At 42.3% G+C, this 12,427-nt stretch overlaps 1 non-coding gene across 1 annotated transcript; it reads right to left on the reverse strand.

Moving 5' to 3' along the window:
* Positions 1-11,846: 11,846 nt before the first annotated feature.
* Positions 11,847-11,965, reverse strand: LOC145399309 (5S ribosomal RNA). The gene has a single exon (XR_013897266.1). It is a non-coding gene; the product is annotated as a 5S ribosomal RNA (ribosomal RNA).
* Between the last annotated feature and the right edge of the window lie 462 nt (positions 11,966-12,427).

The raw sequence follows: 12,427 nt of genomic DNA on the forward strand, positions 1-12,427 counted from the left end.
TTTCAGCACAGAGCACAAGCATCTTCTCTTTCACTCAAACATCAGGTGGCTTTCAAGAGGAAAAGTACTGCGACAGCTACTAGATCTTCGGGATGAACTGGAAATTTTCCTGACTGAAAAGAAGTGTGTTTTAGTGGACAAACTGTTGAACAAGATGTGGCTCCTACAAGTTGGGTATCTCACTGATATTTTTGCTAAATTCAAGGACCTAAATATCAGCATGCAAGGCCGTAACTAGACGATTGTCGGAGTTGCAGAAAATATGTCTTCTTTCATGTACAAACTAAAGCTCTGGCTAGGCATCGTGAAACGAGGGAAATTTGCAGCTTTTCCAACTGTGGCAGAATTTCTGGAAGCATGGGAGGAGACAACATCTCACGACGATGCCAGCAATTTTATTGTACCGCATTTGACAGAGTTGATGGCGGAGTTTGAAAGGCGAATCCCAGAAGAGCACATCCGAACCCAGTCATGGGTGAGAAATCCATTCGACGTGAATGTAGAAGACCTGGCAGATGGTGTTCCAGGACTCATGGAGCAACTTAATGAGGTGCAGAATGAAAAGTTGAAGGACCTCTTCAAGGAACTATCCCTTTCTGCATTCTGGACTCAAGTAAAGAAAGAGAAACCTATTGTAGGAGATGAAGCTGTAAAAGTGTTGCTCCCCTGTGTTACAACCTACCTTTGCGAGCATGGTTTTCAGCTCTGACTCATATTAAAAACAAGTCGAGAAACAAGCTTAACCCTGAGCACAATATGAGATGCAGCCTAACCACACTTATCCCACGATTTGACAAGTTGGTCAATGAGAAGCAGCATAATGGATCTCATTAATTTTGTTTAGATAAGATAAATGGAGATGTTTAGTTTGTTTTGAAAATAAAGTTTATATTCCACTGTGTATGTTTGATTTTTTTTTTACCTTGTGGGTTGCGAAGTCTTGAAATATTCCAAATAGGGTCATACATTAAAAAGTTTGAGAACTGCTGCACTAGAGGAAGTTCTCACGCATCTGCCTGCCACAAATCACCCACGAAATTTGAAAAATGTGCATGCAATGTGCCTTGCAACTGAGAATTGTACGGAGTACGAAGATGGGTCAATGGCGGCTCCTATGGAGCGTCATACGACTTACGATGACGGGGGGGTACGGGTTAAAGACAACACAGTTGCATGCACAGCCTACTGATATCCTCTCTTCTGAATCCTATCTCCCTCATGAGGACAGGCTCCACCTGGCCAGGCTGAAATGAGGGTATCTTCCAGCTTTCTTGAGTTATCAGAAGGGGCTGGATGACTCCATCGCTGATGCCTGTACAGGATGCAACACAACACCATACTATTAAGGACATTATGGAAGACTGCATCGCACGCAATCACCTGCACCGACAACACAACACACACTCCTTGAGAGCTCTGTGAGAAAGCCCGGTCTCGGCAGTGGTCTTCCCTAGGGACTCGGGGCTGTTTGACCAGACTGCCTACGGAATGACTACTACTACTACTACAGGCACAGCCTGTACATCATTTTGTAAGTGGTAATGTAATACAGTTACCATATGGTCCTTTATTATTTTCACAATACGAACTGTACTAGACATTATGAAATCTATACCGGTAATTACCTAAATATTAAATGCAGTTGTACAGGAGAGTGTACAAGAAAATTTTATCATAGCCTGTAGGAGGCCGCTCCATACTATGTACACCAATACTGACGCCATAATAATGCATGCATGAATATCATAAGATATTGCCAGCAACACTTCTATGCAATATCATTGAATAATGGAAAATTAGTCTAGTAAATTTTATACAAGTGTACAAAACGTATCTTGTATATCTTTTTGACAGTCAGTAATTTGTATTAATTTCAAATATTTTCTGCTAAGGATATTAATTAGTCACTGTTTGTCAATGTACTGGAGGTCCTTTGATATTTTTCATCATTTAGAAAGCAAATCTGCCCTACAGATTCGCTAACCAAGTCCTTAGTGCTCAAGTCCGACTCAAGTCCATTCAGAGACAACCCAAATATTAGAGCGTCGGTCTGGCCAGTGAAAGGTCTAGCCTTGTTTCTGCATATCGGTTTTTGGCGGGCACGTCTCATGTCCGACGTAAGACGGACTCAAACCTCAAGCCCGACTCAAGCCTCGTTCTTGCATTTCGGCCCAAGTAGCCTATCCTGGGTCTCTACTCTCCTGATGGACCAATAAAGGATTAGGTGATATTTTTTTTTTAAACGGGTAGCATATATTTTTACCGTGGTTAAATAATTTTCATAATGTATTCCTACTACCTATAGTGAATTTGATAAGTTTAAGGAATTTTTTCTCGAAACAGAACAGATATAATCCATCCCCTCGCTACATAAGGTTCGTATAATCCGAATATGTGATAATACACCCGAATGTCTTTTTGGCTAATTTCACTTCACACATCTACTTTCTTCACTCTGAGTAATTGTACATAGTAATAATAATAACTAATAAGAAGAAGAAGTAGAGGAAGAAGAAGAATTATAATAATAATCCATCCACCCATCCATCACCCAATCCTTCGTTGCCCCATGAGAAACGTAGCAGCCAGAGGCTAGGTAAGTTGGTCCTGACATTTAAGATGAGAGTGACCAGCCTCACGCATTCCTGCGTGACATTATGTAAGCAATAAACCCCAACCACCCCTTGAATATTGGCTCAGTCCGATTGGAGCGCTGTAATTACCCACTAAACCACCAGGCGTCAAAATTTGGCTATATGGTTACCACCCAGCGTCGTAAATGGTTTCCTGGTGTTCTGGAAACCATTTTGCTTGTCACTCAGTGTAGAGTCGTCACCCATAGGCAGAAGGAACATGAAAGACTGAAGGAAAGAAAGACAGAAGAGGGAGTGTAAAGTCACCCAAAGGCAGAAGGACGAGGAAAGAATGAAGGAAAGAAAGTCAGAAGAGGATGGAAGGAAAGAGGGATGGAGGAGAGGAAAGAGGGATGGAGGAGAGGAAAGGGCAGACACCCGAGAACAATATTACATCGAGTGAGTGGATGGTGAGCGCCCCTACCAACCATAATAATAATAGTAAATAATAATAATAATAATAATAATAATAATAATAATAATATATATTGCCAGACTCCTTCATCCAGTAAGGGGTGGCCACAAGCATTTAGCCTCCATGTCGCCCTGCCCCCGTCATTTCACTGCCCCGCTCCCATCTCACATCCCTGTCTCTCATATACCTCTCCACTCAATCCCTTCATCTCATCCTCGGCCTCCCCCTCCCTCTTCCCCCCTCCACCTCACCCACATACACTCTCCTTATCAGTTTCTTTCTCTCCATCCTCTCCACATGGCCAAACCACCTCAGTGTTTTTAACCTAACGCTTCCTATCACAGCCACATCCACACCACAACGCTATTTCACTTATTCATTTGTCAGCCCGTCTCTCCATGTGACTCCACATGCTCATCTTAAATAACACATTTCCACTGCTTTCACTCTTGACTTCTGTCCCTCCAACAAGGTCCAAGCTTCACTTCCATCCTTTAGAATTGGTATTACAATACTGTCATGCAGTAACTATTTACTCCCATGTTCACTTCACTCTTTCTCATCACTGCTTCCAAAGAACCGGCAACCTTTCTTTCCTGTTGTACCCTTTAAACTTCCATCCTTATTCATCACACTACCCAAGTACTAAAACGCACTCACATTTTTCATTTCCTCCTCATCCAACCTCACTGTACAAGCGACTTCATTTCTAACAATGACAGTAACTTTACTCCTCCATACATTCACCTTTAGATTTCGTTTCTTACACACTCTCCCAAACTCATTCACCAAGCCTTGCAGCTCCCCTTCGTCTTCACTTAACAACACAGTATCATCTGCAAAGAGCAGTACAAGGAGTTTCCACACACTGCCCTCTCTCATTAGAGCAGCTCCAACATCCACTGCCCGACCTTGTATCTCGTTTATAACCCTATCCAAATACAGGTTGAACAACCATGAAGACATGACACATCCCTGTTTCAACCCAACCTTCAAACAGAAAAATTCACTCAATTCACTGTCCACACGCACCGCAGTCATAGCAACCTCATACTTACTCTTCACGGCGTTCAACAACTTCCCATTTACTCCATCTATTCTTAATACTTTCCACAGTCCTTGTCTCTACACCTGTCATATGCTTTCTACAAATCCATGAAAGCCACATACAGCCTCTTTCCTATATCTAAAAACTTTTCCACTAAAGACCTAGGAATCAGTATCTGATCTACATAACCTCTTCCCTTCCTAAAACTTCTGTTCTTCTCCAACTAATTCCTCTGTTATTTCCTTAACTGTATCAATAAGCATCCTACCATATACTTTTTTTGTCATACTCAGAAGACAAATGCCCCTATGATTACCATACACTTCTTTTTCCCCATTTCCTTTGTACAAGGGAATAATTTAGCCTAACTTCCAATCCTCCGGGACTTTACCTTCATCACAGGCCAATCTGCACATCTTCCACACCCAGTCGACTGATATCTCTCGCCCATGCTTCAGCATTTCACCACACATTCCATCAATTCCTGGGGCTTACCCCATTTTGACTTTCTTCATTGTTTCCAGAACTGCCGTCCTACAAATTTTTTTACTCTCCTCTCATATCCCTCCTTCTCCCAGTCGTTCACCAGCGAATTATACTCGCATTACTTTCAGTCTCTATGTTCAACAGTTCCTTAAAGTGTTCTCTTCATCTCCTAATTTTCTCTCCCTTCTCCACTAGTAATCTACCATTTTTATCTTTCACTCCCTGACTAACTTCCTTAACACCCTGTCCAACTCTCTTTACCTCATTCCAGAACATTTTCTTACATTCACTCTACTTTACACTCAAACTCCTTCCAAAAATTCTTCATCCACTCTCTTCCTACTCTTTCCTACTAATCTTTTCACCTCTTTCTTCCTCTCTTCATATAACTCTCTCTTCCACGTCTCAGCTTCCTCCACACCCCTATTTCTCATCCACTCACTACATGCTTTCTTCTTTTGTGACACAGCCTGTCTCACCTCTTCATTCCACCACGCTGTTCCTTGCACCCCCTTTCGTCTTCTCTTCAACCCACACATCACCTCACATGCGGCACAGATTTCTTTTATGAATATCTTACACACACTTTCCACGTCCCCCATCTGTTCCAAATCATATTTACCCAATTGCTCCTTCATTTCTATCTTATGCTCTGCCTTTTCCATCCTCTTGTAACCTTCCTACCCTCTTTGTATGAACTACTTCCCCCTGCCCTTCCCTTCCTCCATTCCTCCATTTCACTTGAACCTTGACTTTCACCAGCACCAAGTGGTGGTCAGAAAGTCCATTTCCCCAACCTCTATATGCTCTTGCATCCATTACACACCTTCTCATTTTACCATCCGCACACACATAATCAGTCATTGCATTCCATTCATTCAGTTTACCACCCACCCATCTCATCACACGCCACATATACCTGTGGATCATTTTGTAACCGAAGAGGGTAATGGCTCTCATCAACCCCCTCCCGAAACAAATGTCCACTAGAGCACGGCCATTCTTGTCCAATTCTGAAGGCACACCCCACTCACCAACTACTCCATCTACCTTCATATTTCCTACTTTTCCATTCATATCTCCAGTCAAAAACACTCTCATTCCTTTCAAACTTTTCCATGCACGCTTCCACATTTGTCCAGAACTCTTCTTTCACTGTGCTTGCACGATCTTCCATTGGCGCACGCGCACACACACACACACACACACACACACACACACACACACACACACACTCACACACACACACACACACACACCGCTCGCTGGTGCAGTGGTAACGTTCTCGCTTGCCAACTGGTGGACGGGAGTTCGCGCCTCGCTCAGGCTGCGAAAAGTTTCACTGACGAAGTGGGTGGTTACTGTCCCCCTTGAGCAAGGGGACGGGTGTGTGTGTGTGTGTGTGTGTGTGTGTGTGTGTGTGTGAAGGTCACAGCCTTGCCCTTAGATCGGACTATATGAGCTCTCAGCTCCCTTCCGGGAGGGTAAAAAGCTGACTATCACGACCATCAAGTGATTCTGACCGACCCGGTGAATTACACACACACACACACACACACACACACACACACACACACACACACACACACACACACACATTTGTAGTCCAACTTTCAATCTTACCCACACAATCCTTGAGCCAACTGATCCATGCTTTCTTATATTCTCCTTCCATCTGTTGCACACAACAATACACACTCCTTCCTTTGCCCTCTCATTCTCACCTACTCCCGCGTATACCCCATCCATACTGCCATTCTCTCACAGTCTCACCTTTCCAATTAGTTTCAGTTAATCTATTATTCATCCACTTTTGCACCCTCAAGCACGTGGATATTTTCTCTCTCTTTCACCTCATCATTTGCACTCCTTACAATTTATGTCGCAAGCCATACCATGCCCTTTGTTCGGTCCTTAGTCGTCACCTATTGGTCTGTCCTGGTACGAGACTTCTTATTCCAAATATTAGTTAGTCGTATACCGGGGAGGGGCACTAACCCTCCGCTAACCCACTTGTTGTCACATAAGGAACACGTGTTGGTTGGTTATAAGATTACCACCCAGTACTTTCAGTGATTTCCTAGTCTACAGGAAATCATTTTGCTTGCCATTCAGCATAGAGCTTCCCTAAAAACGGAGTCAGCCACACTAAGTGGGTGGATGATGGGCGTCCCCACCTATGCAACATAATAATAATAATAATAATAATAATAATAATAATAATAATTTGTTGTAGGTGGGGGAGCTCCCCATCCACTCATTCGATGTAGTGCGCTGCTGTCGGGTGTCTGCTCTTTCCTCTCCTCCATCCTTCTTTCCTTCCATCCTCTTCTGTCTTCCTTTCCTTCATTCTTTCCTTGTCCTTCTGCCTACGGGTAGCTTTACACTTCCTCTTCTGTCCTTCCTTCATTCTTTCCTGTTCCTTCTGCCTGTGGGTGACTCTACACTGAGTGACAAGCTAAATGGTTTCCTGTACACCAGGAAACCATTTACTACACTGGATAGTAACCATATAACCAAACTTTGGCTTCTGGTGGTTTAGTGGGTAATTATTGCGCTCCAGTCGGATTGAGCCGGTGAAGGTTTATATCCATGGGATGGTTGGGGTTGATTGCTCATGTAATGCCACTCAGGAATGAGTGAGGCTGGTCACTCATCTTAAATGTCGGGACCAACTGCCTAGCCCCGAGCTCCTACGCTCCTCAAGGGGCAATGTAGGATTGGATGATGGATAGATGCATGGATGGATAGATGGATGATAATAATAATAATAATAATAATAATAATAATAATAATAATAAATAATAATAATAATAATAATAATAATAATAATAATAATAATAACAATAATAATAATGATGTTGATGATGATGATGATGATGATTGATTACTGATGAAGATGATGATGATTGATGATGAATGATAATGATGATAATGATGACGATGATGATGATGGTGATGATGATGGATGGTGGTGGTGGCGTAAGGCGTAGAATGTATTCAGTTATAAAGCACTTTTTTTTACTTTAATGGGTAAGAGCTGAACGGCATGAACACGATTACGTTCTTTAATCCTATTTCATGTAAGTGTGCCTAGCGATGGAAGCACCCAAATATTCCCCTAAACTACGGCACACAACTGTCCCTTAACAAGCCTGGTCCCTATTTTAGTAACTACCAGCATATCCATTGTTTCTAATTACTGAGTGCTTTAACGTGTTCAGTACAATGACGTAATGTTTTGTCTTAATCCTGCTGTCCCCAGATGATGTCACTTAGCTTTGTAAATATCTTTCGACTAAAGAAGACAGACGCCACTGATCCCGTCACAACAAGACAAGGGAACATAGCCGTCTTGGTACACGAATAATGTCGAAAAGGATGATTCAGCATAAACAAACCAAAAATGAAACTATCACACTGTAATGATGATGGGGACATATGTATTCTCCTGACAACCTCTGCAGTGCATCCATTTTCTTTACCCGGAGTGCGTCAAGCGATAAACATGCTGTTGTAGCCAACTGCTCTAGGATTACGCCCGTGTCGTGTTTGTACGTATCCTGTGTTTATGTCTTGCATTTGTTAACTTTTGGGGGGGATTTTGCTAAGGACAGATATTCGCCGCTAGTACACAAGTCAACTGAGAAACTGTTCATTTATTGACGTGTTTAGTTAATCTGTGCTATTTTGCTTTACTGCCATGTATGGGAGATATAAACCCATGAACCAGTTTCTCTGTTCACTCTCCAGTCCTACCCTTCGCTGACAGGAAGCCGTATCCAGGGTTTCACACCGAAGGAAGACCTATTGTTGGAAATTTAAAACATTTCTAATCTGCACGATTAACAGTATTCTTACCAACTGTTCTTATTAGCTCAACCAGAGTTACCAAATACCACCTTTTTTGCCTTATATTTATTAAATGTTATATGTAAGTATGTTTTCTTTGGCCCTGCCTGGTAATTTTTTGAGTTGTTTCAATATGTCCATCGGTGAGAAACGCTGACTGCGACTGTCTTTCAGCCAGAGGTAATATGAAAGGGTGACCAGAAACTATTGTTAAAGAGACTCGTGATTACGAGATTACCTCTCATATATCACGGGGTTTCCCAGTGACAAGAAAATCATATTGTGGAAACCAGACTACAATTGGTAAGTTGTCTCCTAGGATTAAGGGTTAATGAAGGCGATCTTTAACAACTGTAGCTCGAAAACACTACCTTATACAGAAAAATTCCTTATGGTGGGTCAAAGAATTAATTGTACAGTACAAGACGTTACTGTTGTGTTTCCTGTTCACCCCATGAGGCCGATGACGCGTTTTATACTATATTCTGATTTCCCCTGGACAGTCTCACTTAGCTCCACAATGATTTCCCTCATTGAAAAATTATTTTTTGATCAACCTCCATCGGCTCTTTCATTATGATTGTGATACTTCTCTGGTATTCTTCTTGAGGTCAAAGGATTATTTTTTGCCCATGAGGTAACAGCGGATAAAAATTCGCCTAATATTTTACCTTCTCTGCTTCTCACTTTCCTCGTCTGACAGCCTACTATGGTGCCCCAGTTAACTGGATGGAGACTCGCAAATGTTTCACCCATCCAGGAACCAAACCTCCACACTATTCCTCCCACCTCTCTGTGGTAAGGCTCTGTCAACCGCAAGGAAACATCGTTTCACTGAAAGGGACAACTCTGCAGCGGTGGTCGCTTACCTCTGGTAGATCGGTCTGCTCGACCAGGCAGATTGGGACTGATCAACGACACAGCCACAACTTATTATTCCAATGCTGTCATTGCTTAGGTATGTTTCTGTCTTCAGATAATGATTATCTTTAGTATGATACATCCAGGAGGAAAGTGACGGACATGCCCTGGATGTACAGTGCACAAAGTAGAGTAGCAGGCAAATTACTGCCCCTAATCATGTATCTCGTACTGAAGGCATCAGAACGAACTTTTGGAAGGAAAACCAGTGCCAACCTTGGTGAGTGAAAGCTACTTGGAACGACCATCCTGAAACATCTGAATCTAATGTTAAAGTGAAAAGTCAGTCTTAACTTTGGAGAGAGAGAGAGAGAGAGAGAGAGAGAGAGAGAGAGAGAGAGAGAGAAGAGGATGACATGGAAAGGAGGAGAAAGAGGGGAAAGTGAGGGGAGAGGGAGAGGTAGGGTAAAACGTTGTCGCCCAAAAGGCGTAATGAAACAAGCCGACAAAGACACCAACAAGGCCTGACCAACACAGTACTTAATCTTCTCTCTCTCTCTCTCTCTCTCTCTCTCTCTCTCTCTCTCTCTCTCTCGCTCGCTCGCTCGCTCTCTCTCTCTCTCTCTCTCAGATGAAGAGAACACTTTAAGGAATTGTTGAGCATAGAGACTGAAAGTAATGCAAGTATAATTGGCTGGTGAACGACTGGGAGAAGGAGGGATATGAGAGGAGAGGAAGAAATTTGTAGGATGGAAGTTGTGGAAGCAATGAAGAAAGTCAAAATGGGGTAAGCCCCAGGAACTGATGGAATTTGTCGTGAAATGCTGAAGCATGGGCAAAAGATAGTTATAGAATGAATGTGGCACATGTGCAGATTGGCCTGTGATGAAGGTAAAGTCCCGGAGGATTGGAAGTCAGGTTAAATTATTCCCTTGTACAAAGGAAATGGGGAAAAAGAAGTGTGTGGTAATCATAAGGGCATTTGTATTCTTAGTGTAACAAGAAAAGTATATGGTAGGATAATTATTGATACAGTTAAGGAAATAACGGAGGAATTAATTGGAGAAGAATAGAGGTTTTAGGAAGGGAAGAGGTTATGCAGATCAGATACTGATTCCTAGGTCTTTAGTGGAAAAGTTTTTAGAGAAGGGAAAGAAGCTGTATGCAGCCCTTATGGATTTGGAGAAAGCATATGTTGTAGTACAACAGCACAGTCCAGTGTGCTGTGGCAAGACAGAGAGTGAGGTCATGTCTGCCGCATCTGACACATTTGGGGAAATGTCGCTTTTTGATCAACGTGCAAACATGAAATTTTGCTTAAAGCCTTGCAAGACAGCGACGGAAACACACAACATGCTTGTGATGGTGTATGGAGATGAAGCTGTGGGGAAGAAGACTGTTTTCAAGTGGTTTCAACGGTTTTGAGAAGGAAATAAGTCACTGAACGATGACAGAAGGAGTGGTCGACCGTCAACATCACAAACAGAGGAGAATCACTGATGTCAGGACTTGCATCCGAACAGACCGACGTCTAACCATTCGTGAAATTGCAGAAGAGACTGGTCTTTCGTATGATTCCGTTCAGGCCATACTGACAGGTGACTTGCAAATGAGATGTGATGCTGCAATGTTTGTTCCACGTGTCCTGACAGATGACCAAAAGGAATGCCGTGTCTTCATTTCTTTCAACCTGTTTGATCGATTAATTTCTGATCCAACGTTTATATCCAAGGTGACAACAGGTGACGAGTCATGGGTTTACTGTTATGATCCAGAAACCAAAAAATAGAGCTACCAGTGGAAGACACCATCCTTACCATGACTAAAAAAGAAAAAAAGGACGTCAATCGAGGTCACAAGGAAAGTCATGCTATTCAGTATTTTTTATGGCACGGAAGGATTGGCGCACACAGAATTTCTCCCCACAAGTGCTACCGTTAATGGAGCATTCTGTTTGGATGTTTTGAAATGTCTGCGTGAGGCAGCCAGACGCAAATGTCGTGAGAAGTGGAACAGCGGGTGACTGCTCCACAACGACAATGCGCCATGTCACACACCGCTCAGTATCCAGACATTTCTGGCGGGGAAAAACATTCCCTCGTGCCGCATCCACCTTATTCTCCTGACTTGGCACCTTGTTCCTTCTGGTTGTTCCCGAAACTGAAGCATACGATGAATGGGAGTCGTTATGAAACGACTGAGGACATCCAATCCAAGACGACAAGCCTGTTGAAGGAGATCACATCCAGCAATGTTTCAGACAGTGGAAGGAACGGTGGAATATGATGTGTGCACAAAGGGAGTACTTTGAAGGGGATGTTTAATGTATGCACTTAATGTTCAATAAAATGCTGTTATTCTAACATTCACTGAACTTTTTTATCACTCCGCATATATATATATATATATATATATATATATTCATTTTCATTCATTCATTGCCAGACGCCATGTATCCCAAACAGGGTGGCCAAGGGCTTAGAGTTAATTGTTTTACAGGGAGGGGCACTAATCCTCCGCCAACTCCACTTGACACGTAGGGAGAACGTTATGCCAACAGCATCTGGTGTTCCCAGGCGGTCACCCATTCAAGAACTAACCAGACCCAACGTTGCTTAACTTCGCTGATCGGACGGGAAGCGGTGTACTCAACGTGGCATGGCCGTTGGCCATATATATATATATATATATATACCTAGGCTGCTTCCCGCAAGGAAAGGGAGGTAGCCGAGACAGGACGACACACTCCCAATTTACTCAACCACTCACACACATTCATTCATATATATATATATATATATATATATATATATATATATATATATATATATATATATATTGTTACGGAACAGAGAAAACTGTCCCGCAAAGTTCCAGGTTCAAAACAAAAGAGTTAGGTAAAATTACAAGTTAAAGTTTAATGCTCAAACTAACAACTAAACATTCAGGACTCATAAGGATAATGTAATGGCAAAAACAGGTTAAATATATGGTTAACTGCAATAGCCTCTATTAACACGAAATTAGCAAGAGTAAATTTATCTAAGTCAGCCCTGATAAAATGAGAAAACCGGATAATGCTCAGTTAATGCAAGATATATTATTACAGATACAAAATATTATTAACACTGG

Source organism: Coenobita brevimanus, chromosome 5, assembly GCF_032717465.1.
Source record: "Coenobita brevimanus isolate Jiangsu-jjx chromosome 5, ASM3271746v2, whole genome shotgun sequence".
NCBI lineage: Eukaryota > Metazoa > Arthropoda > Malacostraca > Decapoda > Coenobitidae > Coenobita > Coenobita brevimanus.